This window comes from Argopecten irradians, chromosome 12 (genome assembly GCF_041381155.1).
Source record: "Argopecten irradians isolate NY chromosome 12, Ai_NY, whole genome shotgun sequence".
In the NCBI taxonomy this organism is placed as follows: Eukaryota; Metazoa; Mollusca; class Bivalvia; order Pectinida; family Pectinidae; genus Argopecten; species Argopecten irradians.
The window spans coordinates 7121214-7149131 of NC_091145.1; the positions used below are offsets into that span (position 1 = coordinate 7121214).

Consider the following 27918-nt stretch of genomic DNA (forward strand, 5'->3'; position numbering starts at 1 on the left):
ACAACGATAACATAAAGTCTGGCAATAGCAAATGTTTCGCTAAAGCCGACACAACTGCATGGTGTAGTATCATTCTAATGTGGGTGAGACCAGACCCAAGTATCATGAAACAATTTTAAGTCTAAAACAGCCATACGTTTAGATTTAGCCAATCACAGATGACGTTATAAAAATTAACTTATTTTTGATTAGCTAAGCAAAAGCTTAAGTCAATAACTTTCATGATCCTGGGGCCAGGCCTCAGAATCATGTAACAAATTTAAATCCAACACTGACGTAATTTTAGACTTTAGCCAAACAATGATTATGTTACAAAAAGTTATGTCACACATGATTGGCTAGTCAAAACTTAAGTCTAAATTTAGCCTAGTACCGACTTCAATTAAAATTTATGAATTCTTATGTATAATAAGTAGTTAACAGTTTGACTTTTTGCGGTCTCATCTGTTAATTGTTAAACCTTTGCTACACTGCAACTCAATGACAAGGTCTTCTTAAGAACAGAAAGCCCCCTTCTTCTCACGACGACAAAACAACATCATCCCTCTACGGATGAGGATATAAATAACATTGTATAGTTATAACAACAATAAATATTGATGCTATAACCACGACAAGCATTTATTGCTGATTTCATGACAATTTCAGAAGATCTTCTCACTCTAAAGATTACTTCCTATGGTATCCGGATTGAAGTTTATTACAACATAAATGCCATCAGGGAGTTAAGTGCTTAATTCTGCTAGAACAACAGTATTATAGCATAGGCATGACCAGATAATCGCTCTGGGTCGCCCCCTCACACGATTTCTTTTAACGCACGAACTCCTACGTAATTTGTATTTCAGAGATATATGTGACTGGCTTACCACGCTTGTCGTGATGGTTATATCTATATAATAATGTCTTAAATGTTTAACTGAATCTATAAAACAAAACTATGTCTGAATGTTTTGTATACTGGTTAACAGACCACAGTATTAATTTAATCTCAGCAGATAGGAAATATTAGATAATCTTCCCCTAGTTTGAAATTCCTAATGGTCAGATTATTGGTCACTCCACATGACAATGCGAGGGTTGAATGGTCGACCAGAGATTTTAGTGATGGTTTGCCTAATTAATGGTAGCCAGGCTCTATGTTTTGCTAAGAAATTAAATTTATTTTTTTACCAGATGTTGCATACACCTTTAAACATTGTGATAAAACACAACAAATGGTATAATTATGTTAAAGAAGATTAAATCAACGATTAACGAAACTCCCACCCATATTAATCATATTAGAAAGTCAAAATATTACAACCTATACCGACACTTAAAGAACAATAGACAGCCAAAGGCTGGAAATATACCAGATATCATCATCATCATCATCATCATCATCATTATAATCATCATCATAATCACCATCATCACTATTATTCTCCTTCTCCTCGTCATCATCATTATCAGCATCATCATCATCATCATCATCAACAACATCATCATCACCATCATCATCACCATCATCATCATCACCATCATTATCATATCGTCATCATCATCATCATCATCATCATAATCATCATCATCATCATCATCATCGTGATAATCACCATCTTCACTATTATCCTCCTCCTCCTCATCATCATCATCATCATCATCATCATCATCACTATTATCATCATCACCACCATCATCATCATAACCATCATCATCATCATCATCAATATTATTGTCATCACACAACCACCACAAACCACACCACCAATACAACCAACACAACTATCCTAACCCCCACCATTATCAAACCACCACTACCATCTCCATCTACAACACCAACAATCATCATTTTCTAATAACAAACTTTTTCACTGACTAATGAAGTACATGTATTACATATATATATCTTAACCATAATTACAGAACCTTTTCCCTGGTAGGACAAGATGATTAGCGTATGTATTGGTGCCATCACCCTTGTTTGCCATGCACTGGTTCCTAATGCGTTCCGTCATCGTATTCATTATTAATATATAACTCTATATGTTCCTATTCTACATCAGTAGGCAAGGAGGTCGCAAATTTATCATCATTAGCGTCAGCGGCAGCGACGTCTACAACTGTTGGTACAGAAAGGCAATGATGAACCCAATCTCTTATTGCAGATATTACTTAGAATGATCCAGGAAAGGGACCTTTGTCTATGACGGCGATTGAAGGCATTTTCTATATCTGTATAATTCACATATACTCCAAGAGTGATCTAGTTATCTATGCTTCATTAAGATACAGTAGAAAAGTCCTAGGACGATTCATCATTTACAGGATTAATGCAGTAAATACATTCACTGAAATACATCTAGATATGCAACACATCGAAATCAATGATGATAATTCATAATATTTACAACCGAAACTCGGGCAATAAATTCAGGAGAGTGACAGTCAATCGTTTCTGATAATCTGGAGGCGTAACATTTCTAGGAAATAACACTTAAGATTGTTTGTTTGTCATCCCACCATCGTTATCGCAGCAATTGTTATGTTGATGAATAAGAGAGTAAACCTGTCATGCAGGACAAAGGATATGAACCTGAGAGAGACAGTACACGCCAAAGCACGAACTTCTTTATAGGTCTTGAAGTTTTCCTTTTAATGTGTTCATTGATGTTACATCCACTTATTTTTCATAGAAATTGGTGAAGTGTGTGTCTCTTGATAGGACGAAAATGACTATGAAAGACCAGGCTCCGATTTCTCGAAACAAAAGTACAGACTTCAGTCAAAACTTAGGTTTTTCTCCTTTTGTAACTTATGTTGATAAAATTCTGACCAGAATTTTGACTTAAGTTTTTTTTCGAGAAATCGGAGCCAGATCCCAAGCATGAAGCAGTCTTAAGTCTATCTATTGTTTAAAATTAATCAGTCATAGATGATATTACAAAACGTTACATCACTTTTGATTGGCAAAGTAAAACTTTAAATTTAAGGTGGTTTTTTTTATCCTAGTTATTCCTTATGTATGAATTCTTGAAGACTTCTAAACTTAGTTAACATAATGCAAAATTGCAAGGGAATTAAATCTATTGATTAAAAGAAATAATTAGAACGGTTCAAAAATATATTAATGTATATGATACATAAATAGTAACCATTCATGCAAAAGTAAATAATAAATAAATATCAGCAATTAATAAAAAAAAAATTATCCATAGAGTAATGACTTTAAACGATGTTATTTCTTAAGATCGACTAAAATACGTATGATGAGCCCATCAACACCGGTTATTGACCTCTCCAGAAACCATTAAATCGCTTAAAATTACATGGAATCAATATAGGACCCGGGATCGGTACTTCAGAGCACGGATAAATTTTCATTTATCCGGTCCCAAACAGGCTCCTATTAAGATTATTCTGGATTGTTTTACAAAAGAAAGTGTTTTCTGGTACATATAATTAAGGCTTGGCCTCTGTTGATAGCGGTCTAGTCATTCCATCGAAAGCCGATTTGTCCCAAGTAATCAACGAGACCATCTGGCTGAATCGAACGTCCAGCGCCATTGCTAGCCGGACTCATCTTTAAGTCACGGACAGGAATCTATTTTCGCATTAATCCCACCAACTATAAAGTAAGCCTTTCGTCACAATCCCGATCGGAAATCGATTTCTTACAAATGACATTTTTCATTAATTGAACCCGGACTATGTTTCCGGGATATTTCTATATTTGCGACACGTGTTTCTCGATCTGTCCCTGCGTAATCATACTGCGTATCACCTCAGTAGAAAGAATTGTTAGTATGTAGGCATTCTGAATTTCGCACCACGTTTGAAATTAAACTTTATCGTTTAAAGATGTTCCAACGCCGACAGAGCGTACACGATACTCATCATTTGAACAATAAATGGTGTTTAATCGTGTATATAATGATATGTCTAATTAACACAAAAATACATATAAATAATAATTTTGCCTTTGGTGCATGCTCAATCAGTACTTCATTCCATATTGAACAAAGTGCCACTAATATTTTTCTGGGATGCAATTAATCATTTTAAATATTTTTTATCATGAGGTAAAATTAGAAACTCAAACTTTTCAACGGTAATTATGGTATAAGAAAGTAATTTTTGTAACAGAGGAAAATACTTATTCATCTGCTTCTGTTTTTTATAGAAAACAGCTTTTGTCTGTTGTGGAGAATCTTTAACGGAAAGTGATATGTTGCTTTTTTTGTTAGAAAGTAAATCATAGCATCGCTCTTCAGTTATCCTATTGCCAATGGAAACCAATGGTAACCTATGGTAACCAATAGACACGAATGATCACCATTGGTAATGACCAACACTACAGTCCCCTACCCTCATTGTTAAAGCACCCAAGGTTTACGAGAAACATATTCTTTGTTATTGGCCTTAGATGGTAAGGGATGACATGGAAAAAACACAAAGCAATATAAATGCTTAGGATATAATGCCTGCAAGTTACCGAGACATCGGTATAAAAGGGAAAAAAACCATCAATATTCCTCTCGTTTTATCTTAGGTTTGCAGTGGTGGAATGGTCTAAATATTACAATTTGACCTTAAGATCAACTTACTTCATAATTGTAACATATCATTCTATTTTAAGATTTTCCAAAATGTTTTTTGTGGTATTACTCATATCAAGACCGGTTTCGTTTTTAAATGCATACTACGACTGCCAATATGTGTCTAATAGCAAATGTAGGTCTGCATTTCCAACAAACCCGAATGTCAAAGCAATACGCAGTGTACTTTTCGTTCAACCTAGCAACGTTAGATCGTCTATATCACGAGATGTAGTTTGAAGGCTTTTACAATTCCGATTGGAGTTTCAGGAGCGAAGGTCATTTTACTATTACGGGATTCATCAAGTACAACCAATGGTATGTTTAGCTATCTCCCAGGACCAATTACACTATGACTCAACATTAGTTTTGCGTGTATCGGTGGTTCCTTTTACAGACAATACTGTCGTTTATAGAGAACAAGATAAAAGTCTTACAAAAAACAAAAGGTCCATGGGCCTTAACATTACAACACAGACGATTAAAACGGCAAAAAATATTTGGATACAATATAAAAGATCAAATGTTCAGATTATGCTTATTTTTTATAGACAGTGAAGACACACTTTCTGGCTGACGTTTCAAATGTTATATCTATGATTATTTTAACTTACATGAAAATACAACATATACAACAAATACAGAGTAAAGATTCGGATAAGTTATCAAGAGAGATATCGATAGATTAATTGCAGCATAGAAACCAATTCAATTCATAAAGTAAGTTTGGAGATTTCTACGCTAAGCACTATCACTAAATCCCGTGAGATGACTAAATCCGGCATCTGGTATTCCTAAACACTTTTTACCAATGTCTCCCTTGACAGTCTTTGACATCATATTTCCTCCATGCGAGAATGGCGTTATCTACCTCACGAGTTAGAATCACTATAGACTATGAGATAGTGATCAAGTTCTTCCGTACATGGTACTGTAACAGTAGGTGGGTACGTGGGATGTTATAACAGGGTGCGATTATTGCTTACATCAAAATGTTCTCTCTAATAGAAATGTCGCTAACGACACCTAAAAGAAGCCCTTTATCAATTCATACTTTTAAAATAGTCGCCCAATTAAACATGACGTGTTGGCTACCTCATAGATACATATTGCCGATGACATCCAACAAGAAACGTTTAACTCATCAATGTATACTAAAGTCTTTGAAATCAAAAATTAGGTGTTGGACAGGAAACAACCCATCACCATTGGTCGATTCAAGTATGTTTCGGTAAGGCTACCATAGCTCGAAGATTTCTACATAGTTAAGAAAAATGCTCTCTTAATGAGTCGAAAACGTCGGAATAACAACACTAATACGCAAGAAAAAACAAAAATCGGGACATAACCCATAACCTTTTAATTCGTCTGTAAAAATTATACTTTTGAGACTACAATTGCAGTTACCATATGTTTTATATGCAATTTACCGGGTGTGTCTGAGGGTACATAATGGGTAAAAATGTACATGGAACAACTTCATTGTCATTTCCCTTGCTTTATTGATAAAGCCTTGTAGCATAGTCAGTTTCAAATGAAGGATCAATATTTTTTGAGGTATGTAAAAGACTAAAAAGCCTTTTTTCGGAGCACACCTCATGTATTTCTTTCCCCGGCCAAAATAATGTTTACACAAATGTCTTACAGAGTTCATGATAAATTAAAAGACTGATAAAAGGAGTAAATTAGGGATGTCTGTAGTTTTCAGTGGTCATATTCCGACCATCGCAATACCATTGGCATGATAAAAAGGTATTAGGCACCGGGTATGTTTTGAATATAGCACCATATTAAATTAGTCCCCATCCAGATTATATAATTCCTCTTGACATCCTCCCGGAGTATAAAAGTGGTATCAAAGGTCGAGAACCTCTAATGGCCTCCATTCGCGTTCTTAATCTCCTCTGTGGAAGTGGACGAATGAGATAGGACAGCTTTCGGCCAAAGATTAATGTTTATCTTAGACGATCTAATACACGAAAATCTAAAAAACTCGAGAGCCAGGGTGTATCTCCGAGATCGCTGGGGCATGAAGACGGGTCACTTCCACAAATGGTCACCAGCGCCAGCCGAGGGAGGGGAACTACTGGCCTACCGAACTGATCAACCGGGAAACAGTGATTGGAGAAGGGAGATTGATTAGCATTGGTGTGGGGGAATAGCCTGGATACTGTGTCTGATGGGATATCTGACCACTCTGACGGAGACTCGCTATCTCTTGCTAATCTGCAGTGCTAACACGAGATAATCAGTGAAGTAATAACCCGCGGCTCAGTCTTATATTGATGTTGTTATATTGTAGTGTATATAGGCAGAGAAAGACACATTTCATACATCACTCCTGAGTCTGTATCACTTATCCGTTCAGTGTCTCCGAAAAAAGTCAATTATGGTACAGTGTATACCTAGTTCTGGTTAAGGTTTGAGTACTGCTATGGCGGCGTCAGAAGCTATCGATTCTTCCCGAAACTTGTAATTCAAATTAGAATGGAAAACCTTTTTCAAGGTAGCATGTTTAGTATAGGAAGTTTTTCTTCATATAATTTAATTCTTTGTTTTTTATCTGTGCCCTTTCTGTGTTAGAGGCACTTGAACGATCGTCGATCATCTAAACGTAGAATGTACCATCAGTAACATGTTAATTTTTAAGACTAGTACAGGAATTAAAACAAGGAAAAGTTAACATATTGAATTCTATGTTAAATATATACAAAGTATATTGATGTTACTAAAACTTATATAAAACATTTATCCATCTATTAGAATTTTCAAAAAGCAAATGGCAAATTATACGCTCTACCAAACCACTTGAATAAATCTAATTGTCCACAGGAAAAGTATCCAATCTAACAAATTATATAAGAAATGTGGCTATTATTATATTTCTCATGAAGATTGTAATAGAATTCGGTAACTTTTGCAGGTCAACTATCTTCGGGTGTTCACTTCAGCGAGAAAGTGAGAACGTATCATAAATAGTTAAAGGAAAAGAGAAAATTCAATATGGCAAATTATACGCTCAATGCTACAAGTGCTTAAATCGGCTTAGGTAATTGCTAAACCGATGTTACATGAACTTTTGTAAAATTTATCGTTATTCCAATGTTTACCATACCACAGTAAAAATAACGAAGAAAAACCCTTTTTTATAAGTGGGTTTTTTGTCGTTATGTCTTCGTTTGTTTTATCGTCATTTTGACTTCAGAATCGCATTAAACTCCTTAGAAATATCTAGACTTTATTCAATAAACATATTTTGAAAGATATCCTTTCGGTCATAAGAAACCAACATTCATTATTTATGTCAGATATATAGAGAATACATTGTTAGTATCTTACAATACAAGGTTTATTTTGGTGCGAGACTTAGGAAAGCCGAGATGACGAGGCTTTGCCGAGTAGTTATCGGTCAGGATGTAGGACAGTTGCAGTATAAAACTTGAACTGTTGTCAGAGTGGACGACTAATACCACCCGCTGCATATTTAATAATTACTCCATCAATGTGGGACTATGCAGAACCCTATATAGTTTAGTCAACTCTCCTCTTCGTCAGGGTTATATGTACATATGTACCAATTTTTTTTCAAAATCTGTCAAGTAATTTATAAGGAGTTCGTCGGACAAAGATGTGTCGACAGACAGACAAACAGACAGACTGACAACCCTATTCTTTCATACCTACGGGTGTAATACTGGTTGGTCTAGGGCAATACACCCATGCCGCCTGAGGCTGTATTGCATGGCTACCCATGCAATAAAGCCTCGTGGCGTCACGGCGTCAACAAAATTTCTATTTCCTCGGTAAAATTTTAACTTTTTTTTTCACAAACTTGACTGTTTTTACTATAAAATATGTAAACAACGGAATTTTTGTTGAAAGTATCACGTAATTTATCATGCATGAACAATTGACTTTCAACCGAAAATGAAGGGATATTATACTTGTAAAATTCCAATAAAACGTCGATGTATGAAAGAAAAATACTCTTTCATAAGTGGATATGAATGATAGGTATATTCTACCCGAGGGTCACAAAATGTAGTAAAACCCGAGGCTTGCCATATCAAATATGAAAGAGTCTTATATTTCAGTTTGCCCTCCTTCACTTCGTTACGGTGGTATAATGATGTTTCCATATATATATTCTATTGTTTTTCTAGTACATATATATTTTTATATGGAACTACCGAATGTATTTTGCAATGACATAGCTGATGCCGCTAAGCTTCAACAGTGTCTCCGTTGTCCAGGTAATAATTCGTTCATCGGCTATAAATATGACGCGTGCTTCCGATAGGCGACATCCGGTGTCCTAAGACACTCTCGGTAACTAAATTAACTCTCCGTCGTGTGGTATTATTCCAGAATCATGCAGTGTCAACACACCTAGGAGACAGAAACCCGTGATCAGTACAGAAACGTGTAATTGTAGGCGATATATCCTGGCTGTTCTGGTGAAGCCACAGAGGTATAATGTTACAGCGATTCATCATATTGTTTTCTATAATAAAACGGCGAGTTAATATCGTGTTTCCAAATATATCGTTTAATTCCTTTCTAAATAGACATTTAGCCTTTGAAGTTGCCGACTTGTGACGATCATCTACAATATTGGATTCTATATTCTATTTTAGTGTGAATTCACGAACGTAATGGGTTGTATAAATAACAAAAAATAACTGTGTATATGCCATATAAGGTTTGACATCAGTCTTCTTTAAACATCATATTTTTTTCATCATGAACAAATTGGATATATATAGAGTATTTGTCTGTTAATTCTTTCTACTAGTTTGTATGTTGGGTTTGACCATTCGCTAGTTTTGGTTTTGCTTAATGCCAGCACCAACAAATTTTGCGACTTAAACGAAAAATGATATTTATACGAAATTGCTCATTTGTTTCAGATTTAACTTATTTGCCCGTGAGTCAAAGTTTCGCGATCTCATTATCATCCCTTAATGTCGTGAAAATAATGGTCATCCCCGCAATCGCATCGCCCGGGTATCGCACGTCACTTTGCATTTTGTATTGTGTATGCTACGACATTTGCTCCGACAAGAATGACACAAGTGCGTGTGCGAGCACATGACGCCGTAATGTGTGGCGATCGTTCAATTAATATTCAATAAATAATTAACTATGCATAGTCATTGTTAAATTATATCTACCTTTTATAGGAGACATGTGATACAGATTGTTCATTGCCATCACATCAGTAATTAACTACTGTGAACCAACTTTCTTTCACCTACGATTTATATTTTGCGAATTTCGTGATTTAAGTAAATCTGCGAAGGAAAATGAAAATCGTGAAATGTAGTAGCAAACAAATTTGGTTTACAATAAAACAGCTGTTTTAAAAGATACTTTTATATTTTTGTCATAATGTAATTAGCGAAAACAATCTTACAAAGTTCTTGGTAAACGTTGCTTAGAAATAAAATCCAACTAACAACTAATCCTATAACAGGCCTGTACAACCTACACTGGTCAGCGGGACATTCGGACAGTGGTCAGCAGGACATATGGTCAGAAAGCATCAACGGACACAGATGAGTGTTCTCCTGGTCATTTTGCAGATAGAGACTATTAAACGCCCACCTAAGAGCTTTACACAAAGCAATATCTCAAATTAGAATCATCCGTTATCTGAGAATTAATCCTCACAGCAGAAGCAAACAGTTGGGTCAAGATCAAGTAGGACACTGTCAAAAGCCACAGACTTAGATGCATTGTTTATAAACTCTGACGGGTTTGGACAATCAGTGACGTAAAAAGGCCATTGAATGTTAGTATTTGCGATAAGTAATTCAAAGCACATCTTCATAATCTATTGGGATAAATGTTTATGATTCATATGATTTCATGTCAGCTGCAACAAGTGGCACACCTTTTATCTTTAGTAGGTAGCATTGTTTTAAGCTAATGACGTTGCACTAGAGCTTCAGAGATAATGCAAACGAGAAAACATTAATTCACTTAGACAGATAGTTAGATAGACAGTATGAGCTACGTACAAGTATTGATTAAGAATGGGAAATATTATTTCGAGAAAAACAAATCATAATTAATACATTTCTGCCGTGGGGTCTAATCCTTGTCCGTGTTTCTAAAAAACAATCAGGTATAAAAGATCAGGATATTTAACTCGTATTAAAAAATATTCGAACTGATATTGGCCATGCAATTTGCATAATGCTCAAGTTTATTATAATCGGAAAGAGTTCGCCATTGTTTAGCGATAAGTTGTGTCATCACCACGACGAACAATCCCTGTATCATTACGCTGATGAACACACGAGAGAGTATGTGAATGAGCTTGTAATGATCAAATGATACAACCCATCCCCATCCTCCACGGAGTGGAGAAATGTATCGGTTATTATAGATAGTCATCGTTATCCAGCTAAACACGCCGGTTGTACAAGATTTCGGATCATGCCGCGGGACTATGCACGTCAGTGACTTGAGATCTCCTACGGATAGCATGTACTTAACATGGTGTATCGTATATCAGGGAAAAGGGCGAAAATACAATGGTAGATCGATAGAGCTATACCTCAGCATGGACCAGTGTGACCCCTGGGTCACTCTTTCACCCATCCCTCCGTAAGATAGATTGATAAGGCTACAGTATGCACTTGCTGCCGGCAATCCGGAATGAAGGTATTCTACAAGTGGATAATACTATAGATCTGGTCATTTTGTGGTTTATCTGATCTTCCAGTTGGTCTTACAATGTATATACAAATCTACTGAAGTAGGGATAGAACGGCAACATATCCTATATGACCATGATAATGGTATTTTACGTATGATTAACAATATATGATAAGAATAACAAAACATTATAAAGGAAATATAGGGGTATTATGGAACTATAGGCTTTCGCTGTTTCTGTTATACAAAATGTAGCTATTTTTTCAGTGAAAACGTTATATGTTCCTGAAATATCTTATTACAAGAAAAACGATCGGTAAGTTCTTGTTTTAGTTTAGGACAAAAAATAATTGTAATCCCTGTTCCTTTTATTGTGTATCTCTATTATGCTTTATATATAAAGTATTTTACAGAAAAATACGTTTATAACGAACTCGCTTAATTAAACGCAATATGTTATAAATAAGTGAGTCTATTCCCCCGTCAACGTTCTTATAAGGTATCTACAATGTGTGTATTCCGTATTTGCATATTACAGAGTTATCTGCCCTTGTGGATAGGTATTAATTGTGACGTGATGTGTTTTCGAGCGTAACGTCATACTTTTCGGAGAATTGCGCTCACAAAATAATGACGTAACAATCGATACCTACCCACAAGGGGGCTAACTCTGTAATATGCAAAGACGGAATACGATTAGAAAGAAGAGATTTGGTGGTTCCCAGAAGTGCATTATACGCGTGTTTACATCGTACACGTACTATGGAAGCCAATGCTACTGCACACCATGTGTACAAATTAATTTTAAAATCAGAAAACAATATGTAGTTGATTATGTCATTATCATGGCAAGTGAAGCTTTTTAATATTTTCATTGTAATCCGAAACTTCCCATCGTAAATCAGGACACGATTGTCATTGAAATCAGACGTCTTGAGTTTTAGGCAATTGGCAGCCCTTCTGGACATGTTTCATTTCCAGTCTAAAAACGTATTCATATATGTCAGTATCTACCCCGATAAAGAGGTTTATGAAATTCCATAGTCATTGACTGTTGGTATATCGGAGGAGTTTTCAGAACAATCCTGAAAAAACCATGATGCTGGGCGGTCAATTTAAATTGCCTCTCCATAAACAATATATTCCTGCATATTCTTACACGATAATGAGTACATCAGGCATGCTTCATAGGTTTAGCTGATTGGTAGAGTAGGCAGAAAGGTATAGCCATAACAGGTAGGCATTAATGAAATATGCTTAAACTAAAGGGTAGGCAAGACAAGAAATACCAACGACAGACAGACAGACAATTATTAATTCTAAAGGGTAAGGTAATTCCTTTTTAAATAAGCTAACAGACATGCCACCTGATACAGTCTACATTTTTTGTATTATCATTTCATTTTGATCACAATGATATTTATATTACAACTTGCACTGGCGAGAAGATTCAGGTAGCCATCAATAATTTTTTAATAGATTTGTTTCAATAAAAATGTACTTAATTCTGCAACCCACTTTATATTTGTGTATTGAATATTTCGCGTAATTTCAATATTTTTGCGAATACACACAATCGCGGTCGATGGCGCTTACTAACAATAATACATCTATATACACTTATAACATTTGTTCTTGAAATATTTGAATTCGCATTCAATCTTTTTTAGCAATATAACGCGAAAATTTATATACCACAAAAATTAAATGGTTTAAGGTAATATATTCAAATAAAGTTAGCAGTTGGATAATCACAGTGTATATCATGAAATGTTTACATAACCACAGTACACTAGAAACACGCCTTACGTCCTTGACATAATATCTGTGTTACCACAGATAGATGCTACCTTTATACCATGCGTAGTCAACTTCATTTGTACATTTGTTTGTCTGTTCCCATACATACAAAGTTACATTGTGGCGTAAATATTCGATTCTTAATGATATCATTACGCTCACAATTACAATCATAGCATATACAAGCCAATAGGCCTGACAAAGAAATTATAATTAATTGTCTTCTTATTGTGCAACGCGTTTCTGATTCAGTTTTGCTACTTAAACTTTCAATTATAACACTCGAAAATTAAACGAAAGCATTAAGGTTCTTTTTAAAAGCAATTACGTACAGCTGCTGATAGTAATTCAGTAATTCTCGTCTCTATGAAATTTCTATAGAAATGTGGGTTGCCATAACAACGTCTTCTAATGAAACGTCACCTATATCATCGCAAGCTTCAATGCACAGCACACGTGGGCTTATAGAACATTCGGAACAATTGTTTAAATATGAAGGCTGTTAGACAAACAAATATTGAGGAACATAATCAATACTACATATATAAAACGCGGCGTTAGGCATTGTTGTGTTTAATAGCAGAAAAATGATTGAAATTAATGCGCAACATGTCATACTGGCTTCCCTTATCGATGATAATAGTATATAGTAGAAATTAGGATTTCACAATCTGACTAGAATATAGATTCATAAGGATTTCAATTACAGTCAAATCCTGTTTTAAAGATTTAATGATAAATTGAACAAATAGAGGTTTTTTCATATGTGAACAGAAAACCATATATCAGCAGCTTGCTCATGATTTGCAATAAATCGTATCGTATTTAGAGAGTAGTGTTTCTAGTGTATCATATTCCAAAGCTAAGTGACAAAGGTATCCTACCAAGGCTTGTGCTGCTAACAGGTAATTTTTCAAAGGTAAGTAAGTACTTAAGTAAACCATACTCTTTTAGTATAATATTTTCTATAGGTAATGGCTAAATGTAACATTATTATATATTGTACTTATAATAATAAGTAAATACATAATAACTTATATATAAATGTATCATATTTTCTTGTATATTTTCGTTCCGGTGTGCATGGTAGAATAAAGCACATCTTAAATTCACGTTTAAAAATATATTTCTAAGGTAAGCTACAAAAATATGTTTCTAGCATTACTTTGTTTCAGAGTTTAGTAACAATTAAAACACATCGTAAACGTAGGCGTTTCAAACATAGAGCCAAGCCAAAGACCACCCAAGGTATACAGAACAAATAGTCTATATAGCCCAATTGTCTTACTACACAGGTTAAATTGGACTAATTTGAACCTTAAAAACGGTTTTGTCAAACATGCAGGAGGTCTATATACAGAGGTGATCGCCAAGGCAGGTTTTGTATCATATTTCTAAAGTAAGAGATGAAAGTATATTCTATCTGAGTAGTGTGTCTCTTTATTATATTATGTTTCGAAAATTAGTGATAAAAACATATAATTCTTTCAGGATAGATATAAAAGCATATTATTTTTAAGGAGAGCAGTAATAGAAGAAAGATCAAGTTTCAAAATGGTCGTTATCGTTGTAAGGTACATTAAGGAATTTTATCATATTTTGTATGACTAGAATATTCCATACACGATAAAGGTAAGTTAAGTATGAACACTGTATTGACCTAGTTCCACCACAGCAGATTTAATTGTAAGTACTTCATCAACTATAATTCAATTTGTAGATAAATTCATTTCAGTTTTTCCCTTTAGGGTTTATACTATTGTCATTATTGTGAAATGTCTGTATTAGTATACATAGAGAATTTATACAAGGGAATAGTGTTAACCATTACTGGTTTTCACAGTACTGCTTGTGATGACTAGATGATGACCAACCTTGTAATAAAGCAATGAATATGCAGGAAATTTCACCCCAATTGGTACACACGTTTGATGTATTCATAGTATATCGAGTAAGTTCATGTAAAGGCCATTGATCACTGACCAAAGAAGAGGAAGGTCCGATGTTCTTTACGGTTTAAGTCCATATTATCAAACACATTACATACCTTATAGAAACACAGCATGTACCCAATTTCTGCATAAGTATGCCTCGGTCATGAATACTCTCTCATGTAGTTCCCACAAAATAAAAGATTTTCCTGATGCGACTTGAGTTCGGAACCACCTGACTCCGGATGAAAGCACACGATCATGTTGTCCCGCCAGGAGTCGGTGTTACTCTAATCGCGACACGTGTAATGCACGATTGGACTGCATGTCCACACTGCGAGACTCCGCCACTCCAACACCACTACCACAAAGCTCTGAGATCTGATATCGCGATGCCGGGGAGATGTGTCGCCAGCTTCCGCACGACTACTCGACCCGACAGGCGGCACAAGTAGAAATGATCGAATTTCAGAATTAAGCATTGTTTGGGAGCAATCTTGTTGTCGTGTGTTTGTATAACTGTGTAAGCTTTGAGATCAAATAAGACTTTTTAATCAACTCGAGTGTACGCATTTTACTAGGATACTTACAGCATGTTTCTTAGTAAATAACACGCGATGCAACACCAAGTCAAAATTTTACAGTATTGGTATCGTGTTGCTTAACGATGTCCCCTTTGAACGTTTTCATTATTGAATGAATTAATGTTACAGGAAAATGTCAAAAAACTCAGAACGACTATCTAAAAAGGTATCCGACTTCAGAATGCATTATATATATTATCAATAATGGTTTGCCTGTTGGAATTGCACTAGATCGAATTTTATTCCTTGATGATTATGAATTGTTTATTTGTCATAAAGGCAAAATTTCTCGAGATATTGTCTTTTATAAAATTGCTATTAAATATAAGCACTTCATTAAATTTGTCGTTGCCCAGTTGGCATCCATATCCACATAATAGCCAACTGAATGCTTTAATGACCACCAACATAACAATACAACCGTTATACACATTACGATATCAAGGTACTTTTGCGCAGACTTCTACAAGTGCGCATGACGATCAAAACAAAGCGTTCCGGAGAAGAAAGTGTTCCGTGTTCTATTATGTATTTGCATATTACAGAGTTATCTGCCCTTGAGGGGAGGTATTGATTGTGATGTCATATGTTTGCCTGCGTCAAGCCATAGTTTTCGGAGAAAACGACGTGAATTGCGCTCACAAAATAATGACGTAACAATCGATACCTACCAGCAAGGGAGCTAACTCTATAATATGCAAAGACGAAATAGAGGAACATCTCCGCAATTGAAATCTGTTTCAAAGATTGAGCCCAATTTTGTCTGGGCGACAGAATGGCTGGTTGATCAGAAATTTTCAAACTAAAGTCAATGTTACAATGATTGATCAGATTGAAATTAAGGTTCAAAACGTCATTTGTGATAATGACCAGGCACAAGCTTTTAAATTAAAATTGTACCCTATTTTGAAATGGCTTCTCTGATGGAAATTCGAGCTGAATGCCCTAACGTTTGTTTTCTATCTAGTGTTTAATGATAAATTACACTTAGTTATAGAAACTGATTACTAAATTGGATTCATCACTTCATCAGTACTACTACGATTCTCAAACTTTAACAATGTTTATATGAAAAATCATTAAGCTTATTGGTGTCTATATCATACAGTGTTATTACGTTGTGTACAGTTGTCCCTAGGTCAGAGGTCAATCTGACTGTAAACTTAAACCATCTTAGTGCAGTGTTTACAAATACGAAGCCATAAATGTGTTGATTAATCTATCCTTGTTGTCATGTAGACGTTCTTAATCGTATCTAAGAGTTGCATTATTTGCGTTCAAAGGTGACATTCGACTGAGACAGAAATCCAGTTTCCAGACAATGCTTAGTTTATTTTAATATGGCGCAAACTTACTGCTTTGCTATACTCCGTTCCTTAGTATTGGATATGTTTCCATCTGTTGCATAGCAACCTTATATGTCAATCTGCTATTTCGTGGTTATTAAATCTTATTTGTAAGTCTGCGTTTGTCTTGTGTACAATTTATTTCAGGCAGAAATATATCCTATCTCTGACACATGCCATCTGTAGTTAAAGTTATTAAATTTGAGTAGAACACCAAATGTTGGGCAAATATACTGTTGATGGAAATAAAAAAGAACAATATGATGTGATATATTAGTACGCCCATTCTTGATATTGTTGGATATTCTTTGCCAAATGTTGTAAACACTGATTGGCAGTTATGTGAATGAAGAATTGTGAATTATGAGAACTATTTGGTGTCAGCTAAAAGTAAATAAACGTGGATCCCATTGTTGATATGGGTATATACATATGCAATATGTTTGATACCATTGTTTTATCTTACATCTTCAATCCTTGTATACATACATGTACAAGTGACTTCGAGAAATGCTTAGCGATGAAGCTCCAAATATCTCAGCAGCTCCGGCACTCTCGGGTGTCTGAGAAGTCTAGAGGCAGCTATTTATAGATACAGACGCGATTCGGAGTATATGTTTGAATCAAATCGTAATTACACTGCCGCTAATCACACACCTAGCGGTAAGTATCAGCATTAAAAAGACGACAATGTTACCTGAAGCTCGCATTAATGGTATCTACATATATAATTTGTCCTCGACTCCTAGAAAGATGAAAAAGAAACTACGTGTTCATAATGTATAACACGAAAATCGCCTTCACTCAAGAATATTATTACAACGAACACTACCATCAATAAGTGTAAATCATGTCTAACGAAATACGAATGGAATACAGTAAAAAAAGTTTATAAACAACACGCTACTAACAACGAATTTATGATTATAGATTCCTGTAAATTGTTTGTAATATATGTGCAGGGAAATATGCTTATAATGAAGAAATTTTGATGGTCCCTAGAGATTCGATATAACAATGTTTCACTGTAAAAGTAAATTTGCATAACACAAAGAAGATAGTGCTTACTTAGTTGATTGCCAAACGACACAATGTATTTGTTCTTATGAGAATTAAATGTAAATCTCAGATATTTAAAAGTTACAAGAAAACAGAAACACCTGCTTGCCCAATGAATGAGGTTATCTCGATTTTTCATGGCGACAACGAACTGGTGCAAAAAAGTCACACAGGTGCATAAAATTTAGTGTTATTTTTAATAACACCCTGTCACCAACTATATTTCATGAGAATCATAAATATACACGTGAATGCTGAAAATAGTAGATAAATCAATGAAGATACCACATAAGTGTATGTAATGTTGATTTCAAATGTCCCTATAGTTATTATCACGTAATTGCGAGAAACAAATTCTTCGTACGTCTTCTTCATAAACCTCACATACAAATTGGATCAAATAAACCTATTTTAAGAGTATCTTGCCCCAGTTATATAAACATTCCTTAACTTTATGGAATTCCTTAAATCAAATTTCCGCACAGAAAAGCATTACAAAAGTTAGGGGAAAATCTTCAGCCTGTCTAATACCTATGGTGAATTTTAAGTACAGGATTTCATTGATTTAAGGAATGTTCGTGAAACTGTGCCCTGGGTTAAATGATTTTCTGATAAAATTTATGTCACTTTTCTACTTCAGAACATTTTGACCATCATGTGAGTCATACAGTATCATTGGACGAACCTCGATGAATACTGAAAGAACTTAGGACTTCCGAATGGAGAGATTATAAACTGGCAACATCGTCGACACCGAGTGCCGGAAACGATCGAAGTTTACCGAAAAAATCGGCACATACTCGCGTCGTCTGAATATTACAGCTTCATCGGTTGCCTTTCGTTGACTCCGAGTTCCGGAAATAACCGAAGTTTACCGAATTAGGTCGTCATTTACTTGTGCCGTCACTACACGTTGACAGACCGGAAATAACCGAAGTTTCCCGAATTAGGTCGGCATGTACTCATTTCGTCCCTGTCGCCGGCTCGGAGTATCCGAAATAATCGAAGTTTACCTAATTAGGTCGTCATGTACTTGTGTCGTATGTACGTTGACAGACCGGAAATAACCGAAGTTTACCGAATTAATCGCAACGTCTGAACGTTGACAGCAATGCCAATCGTCTGCTCCATCGTCGCCGGGACACGACTCTCCTGTTTGATAGAGAGTCGATCTGTCATCGGACGGGGTCAAATAAACACTTCTCTAATTCCTATCGATTTCACAGTGTAAACTGCTCTAAATGCCGTGACATGTTGCGGAGAAAAGAAAACAATAAACTCCATCTTTATTTAGTTTCTTGTTAATGACTGAGGATGTGTCTGATCACATCGGTCAAGTCTCCTGATGAAATCAAACCCTACAAGTTCTAACATTGATTAAATAGTAGTAACACTACACCATGTGCTTCTAAGTAATTAACTCGTGGGTTTGTAATGGAATCTTAGTGATGTTTGATATATTTGACGTAAACCCTCTGTTGTTTCTTTTAGTTTTCTCCAATTTGTAGGCTCGATAATGTTGCCTCGGGTACAACTATAAAGTTACAAAGAGGACGAAAGCTTTGGTCTCTCTCAAGTATGTAAGACATTATCTTTACAATAATGTAATTAATAAAAGACGATATACGACCGGTCTATATGCAGCAAAGCATATCATCTGGCCGATCTAGCCATTGGTTCCCGACCTCGCTGTCGATCAATATTTTAAGAAATAATGCATTGCATGTGTAGGATCGTCAAAGTTCTACCTAAACATGATAAATGTACAAACACGGCAATAAAATTGATACAACAAAAGCAAAACTCGTCATATCAGTCTAATAGCTAGATTACCTATTTCCGGTTCCGGTACATCAACATACACAGGTAATGTATCAACAAGTTAAGATGTCGGTATTTTCTCCATCATCTCGACATACACACCGCGCCCCGGCCTCGCACATGTTCATATTGTATTGTCGTACATATGTATATTTAAGTAGCTTCGTTCCTTGTCACTCTAGTATCGTATTCCGTCTTTGCATATTATAGAGTTAGCTCCCTTGCGGGTCGGTATCGATTGTATTATACTGATCATGGTGTTTTGACTAAACAAGAAGATGTTTTGGAAGAAATAAGTAATTTTACAGAAACCTTAAATATGCTCCACCGCTGACAAATGGTATTTTTTCACTATCATAAACAGGAGTAGACGATAAAGTATTTTTATTCAGTTACAAAAGTTTCTTATTTTACACTATTACCACCATTAAAAAGTTCGAGCTTTTTACTTAAAGTTAAAAATATGAAAAATAATTGATTGCATCCCAAAAAAATCTAGGATCTGATGGTTTCACTACTGATTAATGTTTCCGGAAGCAAATGGGTCATTTTGTTGTTAGATCAATTTGTTATGGTTATCGAAATGGTGAATTATCTGTAACTCAAAGACAAGGTATTATTACATGTATTTTAAAAGCTGACAAAGCGAAGCATTTTATTGAAAATTGGAGGCCTATATCATTGTTAAAGATGCTCCACCGCCAACAGAGCATAAATGCTATTCATCATTTGAACGATAATTGGTGTTTAATCGTGTATATATATGTCTAATTAACACAAAAAATAATATGAAATAATTCGTTTTGCCTTTGGTGCATGCGCAATCAGTACTTCATTCCATATAGGATATAGTGCCACGGAATTTTTTCGGGATGCAATTAATTATTTTTCATATTTTTAACTTGAAGTAAAATTAGAAGCTTAAACTTTTCAACGACGGTAATGGTGTAAAGTAAGTAACTTTTGTAACTGAAGAAAAATACTAAATTGTCTGCTCCTGTTTTTGATAGTGAAAAAATACCGTTTGTCGGCGGTGGAGCATCTTTAAATATTGTTTACAAAATTGCATCAGGAACTATAGCATATAGAATGAGAACTGTTTTGAATAAGTTTATAGATAGGGATCAAACAGGTTTTATTTCAGGGAGGTATATTGGGGTAAATACAAGGTTAGTATATGATATATTGCAGAGGAAAAAGATATATCTGGGATGTTATTGATGATAGTTTTTGAAAAAGCGTTCGACTCCGTATCATGGTATTTTATTAATGAAGTGTTCTATGTTTTCGGTTTTGGTAGAAGTATTTTATCTTGGGTGAAAACTCTGCATAGAAATGTTTATTCTTTGGATAATCAGGGTAGTAATTTATCTTCTTCTATTTATATTAAACGAGGTTGCCGTCAAGGTGACCCAATTGCCTCCATATTTGTTCACTACTTTGTGTAGAAATTTTAGCTATTTAAATTAGACATAATGTATATAAGTTAAAGATTAGATGTCAATGATTTCCAATTTTTATAATATCTCAGTACGCAAATGATACATCATTATATATAGTTCGGGATCTGAAGAAATAACTCTGTAACAGAGACAATTAGAGAATCAGGGTGATTTAAAAAAAATCTGGGTTAAAAATAAATGTGGACAAAACAGAAGTAATTTGGATAGGTCATAAAAAGTTTAGTCAGGATTCTTTTCTACCACATCTAAGCTTACAGTGGGGAAGAAGCAGATTCAAGCTTTAAGAAATGAGTTCAGCGTAAATCTTCAGGAAATTCCAAAACTGAATTTTGACAAGAAATTAATTAAGCTGAAATCTCTGATAAAAACTTGGAGTAGGAGGTCTTTGACTCCTATTGGTAGGATTCATATTATTAAACCATTACTGGTATCACAGTTTAATCATGTTTTAATTGCTCTTCCCAATACAAATTAAAATGTTATTAAGAAACTGAACACAATTTTTTTTCATACCTACACGTGTAATACGGGCTGGTCTAGGGCAATACACTCATGTCGCCTGAGGCTGTATTGCATGTCTACCCATGCAATAAAGCCTCGTGACGTCACGGCGTCAACAATATCTCTATTTCCTCGGTAAAATTTTAGTATTTTTTTTCACAAAATTTACTGGTTTTACTATAAAAGATGCAAGCAACGGAATTTGCGTTTAAAATGTCACGTAATTTTTCGTGTATGGAAAATTGACTTCCAGTCGTGGATTTCTTCGAATTTTTTTCAAGATGGCGGGATATCATATTTGTAAAATTGCAATAAAACGTCGAAGTATGAAAGAAAAATACTCTTTCATATGTGGATATGAAGGATAGGAATATTCTACCCTCGGGATCACAAAATGTTGCAAAACCCTCGGCAAGCCTCGGGTTTTACTACATTTTGTGACCCTCGGGTAGAATATCCCTATCCTTCATATCCACATATGAAAGAGTCTTATACTATTTCAATGTTTATGGAATGGCGGATCTGACAAAATTAAGAGAGATATTGTAGTTCAAGATTATCTGAATGGAGGCTTGAAGATGATTAATATTGATGCTTTTATTTCCTCTTTAAAGCTAAACTGGATAAGAAGGTAACTCCAAACTACAGAGAAACGGCAAGCCATCTTACATTAACATTGATTTACATGTAGTAGTGAATATATACATGTATGTATGAATAAATGTAAAAATCAGTTCTGGAAGGATGTTTTCAGATCTTGGTTTAAATATGATTTGAATCAAGAAAAGTTGGGAAATATTAATCTGTCTTGAAATTAACTCCTTGGTATAATAAACAGATATGTGTAGGAGGGAAATAAAAATTTTTAATGAAAATTGGTATAATAAAGGTGTTGTTCACATATGTGATGTTATGAAAAATATTTCAACATGTTCCTTCTTTTCTCACAGAAACACGGGACAACTTCATTTTTTTCAATATCTTGGTTTCACCTATGCAATCAGAAAGGTAATCACATGTGTAAATTAAAGAATAGATAACATTGCAGTTCCATTTATAACATTGAATCTAATTCCTTTTTTGAGCATACAAAAATGAAAGGCCCCAAGATTTGTTTTCCCAGTAGATTGATAAAAAATAACTTATCACCATTTGGGAAACAGAAATGGGACAGGATATTTGATAAAATTCCTTTTCACGTCAAGCTCCATCATATTCTGACAAATCGTTTTTCTTTTTTGTTTTTAGTCAAAATTGACCTGGTTACCTCCCCACCCCAGTAGGCTAAAAGAATAATTGGTTATGTTCGTAGGAATCGACCAAAAGATACATACAATGCATGATTTCTGTGTTTTTTCCTCTTGCTTTATTAGAATTATCGTTTAATTCAACTGTTCATTAAGTGACGATAAACGTAGTACATGTATTAATGGTGATCTAATATCATTAAGTACTCTACAACAATGACGATCGGTGTAATGTTATCGGTAAGCTTGGAGGACTCGCTTTACAGTTTGATTTTAAAAAATAAAAGTCGTTCCTTTATTATATGCCTGGTAAATGGATGACAAACAATATCCGCTGTCTCTATCATTCAAGATCTTAAACAAAACAATGGTGTACCGCCCTTTTAAACCCGATGCAATTTTCCCATCATCAGTTGTTGGTGTGGAACCAAGCTTAAGTGCACTAGTGGAATTAATTCACATTCCTTGCAGTCTTCTTATCGATTTTTATTTCTATTTACAAATGCAAATTCGGTAACTCGTTAAAACGTTAATTGGTGAGTTTTCTCGTGATATGCTGAAGACAAAGAAATTCTTTAGGAGAATAAATCCCTTCCGACTGACAAACAAGTTGTTTTCTCTCTCTTAATTACAATATTATGTAAGAACGGGGCTCTGTGTACAGCCAAAGATGAACTTTACGCGTTTTTTATTTTTTTTATTTTAGAAATATTTCCTAAAGGAGTAACATTGACCAGAACGTACAATGAAATATATTTTTTATGCCGTGTAAGAAATAGTCAAACACGACAGAAAGGTTACACTTTTACCGAAGTACAGAAGTACCTATGGTACCTTGTGATCAGTTATGCATGCGGCGAACAATATTTGACAGCAGAATGTACTCAAAATAATTCATAGAGTATCAGCGGGAGGGTTCATTTTCTAATATCGATCTGAAATACACTTAAGTCACTTTCCTGATTTCGAAAATAATCACACTACCAATCTTTATAATTGAATTAATGCGGGTTCTAATATAGAGTCTGGTACCTTGGCTATACCATGAGGATGACGTCACACGTCACGCGCTCCAATCTGCCGTGTTTCTATATATGTAATTCGGGGAAAAATCTACTGTTCTGTATACGAAACTGAAGATAAGATTCCATCAGTAAGGTGTTTCTCTTCCCACGTATAGAATAAAAATAAAAGACGCAACACCTGAGGTTTTTAAACGGTATTGTATTTCCGTTTCAAAACTATAATTGGTATCGCGGTATATCACCAGTGCGAAATATGGAAGACATTTATGTTCAGTAGATTGCTAAAAATAACCGAGACGATTGCTCTGTGTGGGTTGGAGTTCTGAAATATCGAGATCATTTTAATATTGTGTTACTTGATTACAATGTGGGCGATGATTTTTTTACCGCAACATCTGTCATAATTGTTTATATCAGTTGAGTCCGGTCTTCTCAAGAAGACGAGCATCTTGACAGACTTTTGATGTCAAATTTAGTATTCGCACCCGAGATGACGTTTGTTCTGTAAGATGGATGAGCTGAACACGTACAAATGTTTATTACTGATTCTCCCTTTAAGACATATTGAACCCTTCTACATCAAAGGTTGGAATGGTTCATTTTGAAATAACAGGGGATAATGACCATCATTGTTACTACAATCATCTTCAATTCTTCCTACAATCATCTTCAATTCTTCCTACAATCATCTTCAATACAAGTTTATTCTTCTTTGTATCCATTTTAATGAGAATTCAAGCTGTTTTTTTCCCTAAATGAGATATATTATTTCCTGTTTTAAATAAATAAGGTATCTTCTAATTAAAAAAAACCGTTACACTGTAATAAGAAGTTACCTCAAAGTGTACACATCGTACTAGTCATTGAAACTTGGCACATAAATAAATATCCACTGAGTTGTAGCAATATCATTAGGGCTACATATTCCGTACTCTCCTACCTGAAGATTTTTTTTCTACAAAACGTTTTTTCACATTGCAGTTTAGAGTATACGTAACTAATTTTATAACTTTTTGTCAACCTACACATACACATGCATGACTTTTTGATAAACAAAGCTTGTATCCTGTATTCTCGTAAATAGAGCACACCACCGGCTTCATTTAGATTTGTAGACATATCTGTAAACAGTGGAAAAATGAGAAGAAAAAATCATTATAAAAATACATTATACGGTATATATATATATATATATTGTCTACGTTTTTCAATCGGTTTGGAAACCTGCAATGTTGCCTATACAGTAATTTAAAACTGAACAGAAAAAAAAAGTAGAAAACTCTAGTGAAAGACTAATGTCGCCTAATATGCTTAGTATATCCTGGCATAACAAATTCATGAACATTTTATAATTAAAAATCTCCTCTCTTTTATTCATAACTTATTGGTAATTTAATGTATTATGTCTGGTAATTGGACATTTACTTTAAAGCAATAAAAGAAAAAAAAAAGAGAAAAAACAAACTGTAGAATTGTCATTTATGTAGTAAAAATAATGTTTAAACTAAAAAATTTTCTTTGCAAGTAATTGAGTAGCTTTGGTATTTTGATTGCATTTTTATACCTAAATTAGCTGTATAAAACATTTATTTTTCATTTCGTTTTCAATCGATATACAATGTAGTCAATCCATATTTACATGTATATGTTAATCACAACTTGTTTCTGTAGTAAGGGAGGTAATCAGTACATAATTATGAGGACATACATTTGTAACGAGAGTTACTTTTCTTAGTACCCAACATCTGTCACGGTTCTTGGCAATATTGAGAGATATTTGAGGAAAAGTGTGGCGTAATCCATGTTTCATTCCATCAATTTATATCTCAGTCTCAAAACATTAAACATTTTATGGTCATGTGAAGAGACCAATGTCACATTCGATTTCATGGAAATATCATGTAGACAAAACAAAAATATAAACACGGCATCATAAAATAACATGGATATTTGGTGACAGAAATACGTTCCAAACTTGGTAGACTTTTTTTCCTTGAAATGGTGTTTGGCGTTTTTATCTAAATTTACGAGCTACATAGCCAACTATGATTCAATAATAATAGTTAACGTTAGCCATGATGCATTTTTAAGTCCACTTGATGATTTATAGGCCTGTATGGAAAATATTAAAAGAGGGATACTACTGGAAAAGTAAAGCATAAATGTGTTTACCTGGAGTGTACATTTTGCCGTATATTTATCAAAAGTTACAAGCTACACAATAAACTACAAATCAACGATAATAACTAAGACTAGCCATGATGCATGTTCAAGTCCACATCAGAAGTAATTTATAGGTCTGTGTGCAAATTATTACAAATTCAAGCCAGAGATAATACTTTAAAAGTAAAACGTACATGTATTACATCACAATGCCACTTTACCAAAACGTAACAAAGCAGGACACACACTGTAAATCTATGTTTATCAAATATAACTGTACTTAGTAGAACTGTTATGTATGCTGCACTTTTAAAGCACGTATGAAAGGATTTTCAATCACGCCCATTAAACAGTATACAGTCAGAGTTTTAAAGGACCGGAACTGAAATAAAATTCAATGGAGAATAGAAAACTCGCCTTGAATATCAGCATGGTACATTTAAGAAGCGTTAATGCTTGTTAAACGAATGGTAAATCTACATAAGAACGAACATCCTGCGTTCGCTTTTCTCTAGATGGGCTCTTTTTGTCGCATATCCTGTTGGCTCTTTTGTGCATTACGTCATCGAATTCATCCTCGATACTCAAGGGATTACATTCACGTTCGTTATTCCACATATATACATGTAACGACAATGATAGTAACCCCTAGCGAATCGAGGATGCATCGAATTATGTAAATCAAATACAGATATTATACACTTATAAATACAGCGATCTCAAATTTAGCATTTTATCTATATTTCAACTTGGCGTTCTCGATAAAGACTATGTCTACTTACTGTTCAGTTTATTGGTTTGTTTACTGCGTATTTAAACAGTTTAATTTTATAGTGTAATCCCGATGAATCATACATTTCACTAATATTACAAATGTCTTAAATAGATCGACAACGGGATTAGCCGTCATCGTAACTTACGAGTATATGAAATAAATTCTATATCCAAATTGTCAATGTACGTGAATGTACAAATGTACTTACATTTACGATGTATTAAAGGGATCGACAACGGGTTTGACCGTGATCGTAACCTAATTTCTAAAGATACAAATGTCTCAAGCAGGGGGTTTTGCATAAGGGAGGAAACATTCGATTCAAAATGTTTTTCGTCTTTACCGATTATTCAATGACGACAAAACAAATGTCTTAAGCTCATTATTTATAGGGAGCTTATCATTGGAGACACAGCTAATACTTTTCCCATAAACTGGCTTATTTTCCGACAGGTAGAGACTACATTGCTCTCAAAGTCGAAAAATCATAATCCAATTTCAACAATCACATTATACAAAACGACAGCCTAGCAATTGTCATTATTGTAAGTGAAGGTGTTTCGTTAGTATAAACAGTACTAAGCTGACAGTGCAAATTAAAGTCATTCATGTTGAGATAGAAAAAAAATCTTTCAAATAGTTTGCGTATGAAAAAATACCGCCAACCTCCTTAGAAACGATGGCCAAAAAGCTCAATATACAGTGGACATTTGCAAACCGTTTGAAAGAACAAACAGTAACTGACAATATGATGATTTAACTTGCATTGTCAGCTTTATTATGTGAATAACAAATTACTCTTATATGTCGACGTTACACATATGCCTCCTGCTGGACATTATGCTATGCATTCACACTTACTTAAAACTTACCAACAAACAAAAAAAGAGTACCTGTACCGAATTTTTGATATTTCGAATGCAGTACAGATTCAACTCATCATTTTTTTTGGTCAAA

General features: G+C 34.5%; 1 protein-coding gene across 3 annotated transcripts in view; it reads right to left on the reverse strand.

The window, feature by feature from the left end:
- LOC138336032 (uncharacterized) overlaps nt 1–27918 on the reverse strand; it is a 95508-nt gene that overhangs the window by 28904 nt on the left and 38686 nt on the right. The window lies entirely within an intron of this gene.